A 6,276-nucleotide genomic window follows, 5' to 3' on the forward strand; every position below is an offset into this window, starting at 1 on the left:
CTAGAAATTCCTAAAAGAGATTCAATCCTTTGATATTATTGTTTGATTAAAAGATGCATCGGTAGATGTCTGCAGCGTTCAGAAACCATAACAAAACAAATAGATTTCGTCATAAGAAGCAAGAAACGGTAAAAAGTGATGAGTGATAGCCTATCGATAAGTTCTAAAGTTGGAATGATGTCTTTACTATCTAAATATGGGTTTGTTTCCATGTTATAGTCCCGTACAAAGGAAAAGAAGGGAAGCGGTAATAGGCTGCCAGGTCTTTTTTACATTAAAATGCAATAATTTTCAATAGACCAGTTTGTAGACCAATTGTCACTTCATCGGCGGACTGCACCCCCAGGCGGAAATGAAGGAGTTGATACAATTTGAAGACAAACATCAGAGGCAGGATTTTCTCTAACGACCGTTTCGGTCATTGTCGGTCTCGTATGTATGTATGTATGTATGTATGTATGTATGTATGTATGTATGTATGTATGTATGTATGTATGTATGTATGTATGTATGTATGCATGCATGCATGCATGCTTAGAGCTTCTTCAGAAGAAGCTCTAAGCGAAACTGGTCAGGAATAAACCCGGCCCTAGACCCGTGTCTTACTCTTCCACCTTCCTCAAGCATGTATGTATGTATGTATGTATGTATGTATGTGTGTGTGTGTGTGTGTGTGTGTGTGTGTGTGTGTGTGTGTGTGTGTGTGTGTGTGTGTGTGTGTGTGTATAAACAACTAATGCAAAAATAATCCTTTGATATGGTGTATGTTAAATATAATATGCAAAGAAAAAATGTTGGAAAGGAAGTCATTGCAATTCTTTCCTCCCTTTGAGATTCGTTGTTATCTTCAAACATTATTGATCAACTTAGTCTTGTCTATGCTTTTACATGCAATACAATATCCTTTGCGTTGTCGATGTTAGATTCTTCATTTACAGTTCAGAATTCCGGCCTGATTTTTCTTTTATGCTCGTTTGAATTATACATTTGTTATTCATAGTAGATACACTCGGGTGCACGACTTTTCGTCGCCGGACTTTTCGTCGCCGACTTTTCGTCGCCGGACGTTTCGTCGCCGGACGTTTCGTCGCCGCGACATTTCGTCCCCGCGACTTTTCGTCGCCGGTCTTTTCGTCGCCGGACTTTTCGTCGCCCCAACCATAAATTGTATGCAAAGATTGACAATTGGAAATATATGATTTAATGTCATACTTGTACTTATATTCCTACTCCCAATGCAATAATATGAGTGTGGCAAATAGCTATACATCTCAGTGCCGTATAAACCATTCATTCTTGCCTTAACCAGTCCGACTTGCAAATACCTGAGCCCTAAATTACGTAGATGAAATACAATTTTATTTAAATTACAATAAATAATTTAATACATCATTATCTAAATATATATTTGACAAGTCAGTATATATGATAATTCATTATTGGCATATCATGATAAATAATAGGATTATGTGATTATTACTAGAAAAAAAAGTGACTGGACAGACGCTACTACCAATAATCACATCAAGATCAATCAGAAGAAGTATATTGAATTTGGCATTAAATCATATATTTCCAATTTTATATTTCAATTATTTTATATTTCAAATATTGTCAATCTTTGCATACAATTTATGCTTGGGGCGACGAAAAGTCCGGCGACGAAAAGTCGCGGGGACGAAATGTCGCGGCGACGAAACGTCCGACGACGAAAAGTCGCGGCGACGAAATGTCCGGCGACGAAAAGTCCGGCGACGAAAAGACGGCGACGAAAAGTCATGGACCCGATACACTCACTGAATTATAAGAATATATTCAGAGGTTACCAAAATCAAAGATAATCCATACCAATTCTAACATATTGAACTTTCTATTTTACTTACTAAAAAACTTTCATAACTGCTCATCATAAAATTCGTGTATGAATATTCAAATATTCTACATGAAGTATTTCTTGCTCTTTTACTATAATTGTTTTGAGCGTTTTCTACGTTTAAACCGAGAGGACATTACTGTGATTACTGAAAGCAGATGGCGTTCTTAGTCAACCGTCTTTCGTGACGAGAAAAGTTCATGCCAGTCAAAAGGCACCTATGACCGAATCCTTCACCTTTGCCCTGCGTGCTTGGACTGCCAAAATGTGCATCGGTCACTGTTAGTTGCTGGTGTTGAACTTGAACCCGCATCGTACGAAACGAAATGGAAAACCAACGCACCACAACACATAAATTTGTAAAGTTATTCGTGAGGTGGCGTTAGCCTGTCCTTGTATGGCCACATAGTCTCCACATAAGCCTTAGCATCAGTTAATTTTATACATTATAAGTTCTTTAATGATCAATTTAGGCCACTTTGTCTCCCCCTTACTCTGATGATAATTACTTCATTTCGTAATTCCAATATGGGACTGATCCATCTTCAATCACTTCTGGCGGTTCGCTTCTCAGACCCTAATTACAATTACTTGTTGGGATGTAATTCCTCGGCCAGTTCATTGTGTCTTTAGTGAATTCTTTTAATCATCTTTAAGATTCTGCACAGTAAAAAATTATCATGGTTGAAATGATATTTAAAGTTCTTATTCAGTCAAATGCTTTTATCGAATTTTATAAGTTTCTTCTATGTATGAATATGTTGTATATTGTAAACTATATGTATATATATATATATATACACATATATAAGGAATAGGGCCAACCCAAATGAGAGATTGGGTGGTCACAGAAAAACGAAGATAGTTTAGGAACCTAATTACTCTAACACTGCGACCAACATGGTCTTCTTCAGAGAGTTCTATAAAGAAAATTTAATATAGGTCACATTATATACCACTCCTGGCGAGAGCTCTGTCGGGTTACAGTGTCTCGGCGGTGATCAGTTGCCCGGTGCACCCCTCCCCCCCCCCCCAAGCCCGAGTGCCTCCCGTCTCATCACATCTATACAGAACGAGGACATTTGCCACTGTTGACAAACAAATAAATCCTTCTCTTGGAATTTTGCCAAGAATAAACTGCAGGGGTCGAGAAGAAGGTATGCATTTACTGACTTTTCGATTGATAAAATTTCCTGTAACAGATCTATCGTAATTTTTCAATTCCCCATCATGCCTGGAGCGTCCCAGACCTCAGCACACTGCCTCTGTTTTTCTGACCTATTTAACACAATTGAATATCAACCAGAATCTCTAATAAAAATTAAAACAAAAACAAATCAAAAGCTCTCAGAACTGTCATAGACCGCAGGTGACTTTATTCTTAAAATAACCTGCCTATGTACTTTCCTATATCATTTTATCTTTAAATTCTGCACATACAATAAGCATATATACATGCCCTTCACCTAGATTTCTTATGTAACATTTAACTATTCCATATTCCTCCTTTGCTAGAGTTTACCGGTCACATTTTACCTCATGTCATTTCTGTTAATACCTTTTTATTTCGAACTGACTAGATCTTTCTTTTTGCCCTTTTCTAAGGTTACAGCCCTCACCTTTGTCTCCAGATTATTATTCCTAAAAACTTCCCTTTTTCCGTGGCCCTTCTCGAATTCACTTTTATTTCCTTTAGTGTGAGATCTCCCTTATCTGACAGGAATCATTGTTCCAGATTCTGAAAAAGGTGATGGCTGTGGTTCGAAAACGTGGAATGGTGTCAAGCTCATTTAATCTCTTTGCTAGGTTGATGTACAGTGGCCTCACCTTCATGAACACCACAAGAGTTGATTCCTCCTGGTGAGAAAGCTGGAATTAACTATCAGTGGGTCGCTTTTCTATGGCATGAATCAGTGATTTGCAACCTAATCAACAAAATAGTGTCGTAAATGTTCGACGTAAAAAAAATACGCTTGCTAAGGCTACTCTGGTTATTAGCACAAAGGAGAAAAATCTATGCAGCGGAAAACTATAAATAAAATATTTCTATTGTGTTTGATACCAAAATATAATAAAGCTGATGAATAAGACTTTGGACAAACTGGGATTTCAGTCGATTGCATCCAGCATCTGTGACAAGTGAGCTCAGTCGAATAATACTCTAACATTACTAATTATACTGATAATTTATAATACTGTAACAGCCGGAATAAAAGTCTAAAATTGCATCTACTATTTTGTTTTGTTCAAAGTTCAAACCTCATCTAAACAGACTCATCTGAACAAAAGTAGACAGATTAACCACTTCTGCAGAAGCTTCAACTGAACAAAATCATCTGATATTAGCCGAACCAAATATATGCCACGAATGGAACCTTAACTCTCGTATAGGGTATCAATTGCATACATTTTATGCAACCATTACATAACTACGGGTGCTAATATCTATCAACATTTACTATTCCATTTTTCTACTATCCTCCTTGAATCTCCCTTTTACTATCACAGTGATTCCACCTCATTATTCTATCCTTAGTATCCTGTAGCGGTGTCGAGAATCCTACCATGTCCTTTCTTGTGTGTTGTAAAAATGGCTAAATGAATTGAAGCAAGAGAACTATAGACGAAGCCTCTTTTTGCATTTTTCTCTCAGTGCATATGAGGGGCAGTATGTACACTTAGACTCGGTCACATCTTTATAATAGGAATTAAGGTTTTTGTATATGTATTACTTGAGTAAAGAAGTTAAATTTCTTTGAATGATTTTGTTTGGTTAATGTTGGGTGATTTTAATCGATCGATTTGTGTGTAGGGGGGGTGAGGGAGTCCTTAACCACAGCGAAGTCTGAATTCAGACACTTATTACTCTATCCAGTACCTCCTCCCAGCCTGATTCTTCCCAGGCACCCTCCTGCCCACACCGCAACAAACTATTCAAGACGAGGATTGGACTTCAAGCCATCTTCGCACACACAACCCCTAGTGGTGATTCATATACATAAATATCATTACGTTTTTTATCAGAATCTGTGGTCGTCTTCGCCTACAAAGGACAAACAACTCTATCTACTATCCAATGTAGAGTCCGAACACAAACCCCAAAGACCTTGCCACGGAGAATGCTAACCTCTAAGCAAGTAACTAAAGGTACCAAAATTCGTGCACTAATAAGCCATTCATGGAAATTTTTAATATTTCAGTGTTTGTAAAGTTTTATATCCAATACATGGTACAAGTAAGTAATCATGAAGCGGCATTGCTGTGGATGTGCTGTATTATGCTGCATTGCTTCTGACCCAGGGCAGTGGGCGAGATGCAGGGATGACCCGTCATCCAGGAGGAGCCAAGTGAGGAGTGGTGAATGGGAATGAAGTATGTGGGGATGAAATGGGTGGGTGGGGGAATTTATGTCTTTGATTTTGGCTACCTCCATTGTAAGGGAAAAAACCGTTGGTATATATATATATATCATCATTATCATTATTATTATCATTATTATCATCATTTCCATTATCATTATCATCAATCATTATTATCATTATCGTCAATCATTGTCATCATTATCATCAATCGTTATTATCATTATCATTAATATTATTATCATTATTATTATCATTATCATTATCATTATCATCATTATTATTATCATCATCATTATTATTATCATTATTATTTTTTTAATTTGTGTCTGGGCAAAAAGTTTTCCAGTCCGAGATCCCAACGTAAATGACGAATTTCTCACCAGCATTCAGTACAGACATGACTAAAAAATATTCCCTTATCCTTCAGGCCGCTGAGTAGGCATCCAAACATTCTTCTAAGCACCCTTATACAATTTCGATCAGCTTAACCCTTTCCTGCCGAAAAAGAACTCGTCGACTGGAATGTCTGGCTAATGACAGACCTAAAAGTCAGAGGAGCCGGAGACTCTCCTGGATTAAGATCAATTTCTCCACTGAAGTGATTAAGAATGTAGGAAAAATCATACCACAGCTCATCCTTACCACAAGGGACCCCCACAGTATTCACTAATGTCCACCCCATTGAACTTCCTCCTCTTCCTCCGCCAGGTTTAAAGAAGATACCAAGGTCCTACCTGTGGAAGTAGAGAAAAAAACGCTTAGTATAAATGGCAAACAGTGAGAAAATCATCAAAAATTATCATTAGCATGAAGGAATTCAGTTACAAGAAATGGAAAAGAGTTTATTTAAAATGTTACTTTACAGATAGTACTAAAAAATCTTGAAAGTAACAAAAGTATATATAATAAGAACAAAGTTGAAAGATAAAAACGATAAAGAGTAGAGCAAAAGGAAGAAGAAAAAGGAAAGAAAGCTAAATGAAGATAAAAAATGAAAACGAGAAAAAAATAAGGAAAAAGAAGAAACCGGAAAAAATGAAG

Source organism: Oratosquilla oratoria, chromosome 1 (assembly GCF_046742065.1).
Source record: "Oratosquilla oratoria isolate Oo_2021 chromosome 1, ASM4674206v1, whole genome shotgun sequence".
NCBI classification, from domain to species: domain Eukaryota; kingdom Metazoa; phylum Arthropoda; class Malacostraca; order Stomatopoda; family Squillidae; genus Oratosquilla; species Oratosquilla oratoria.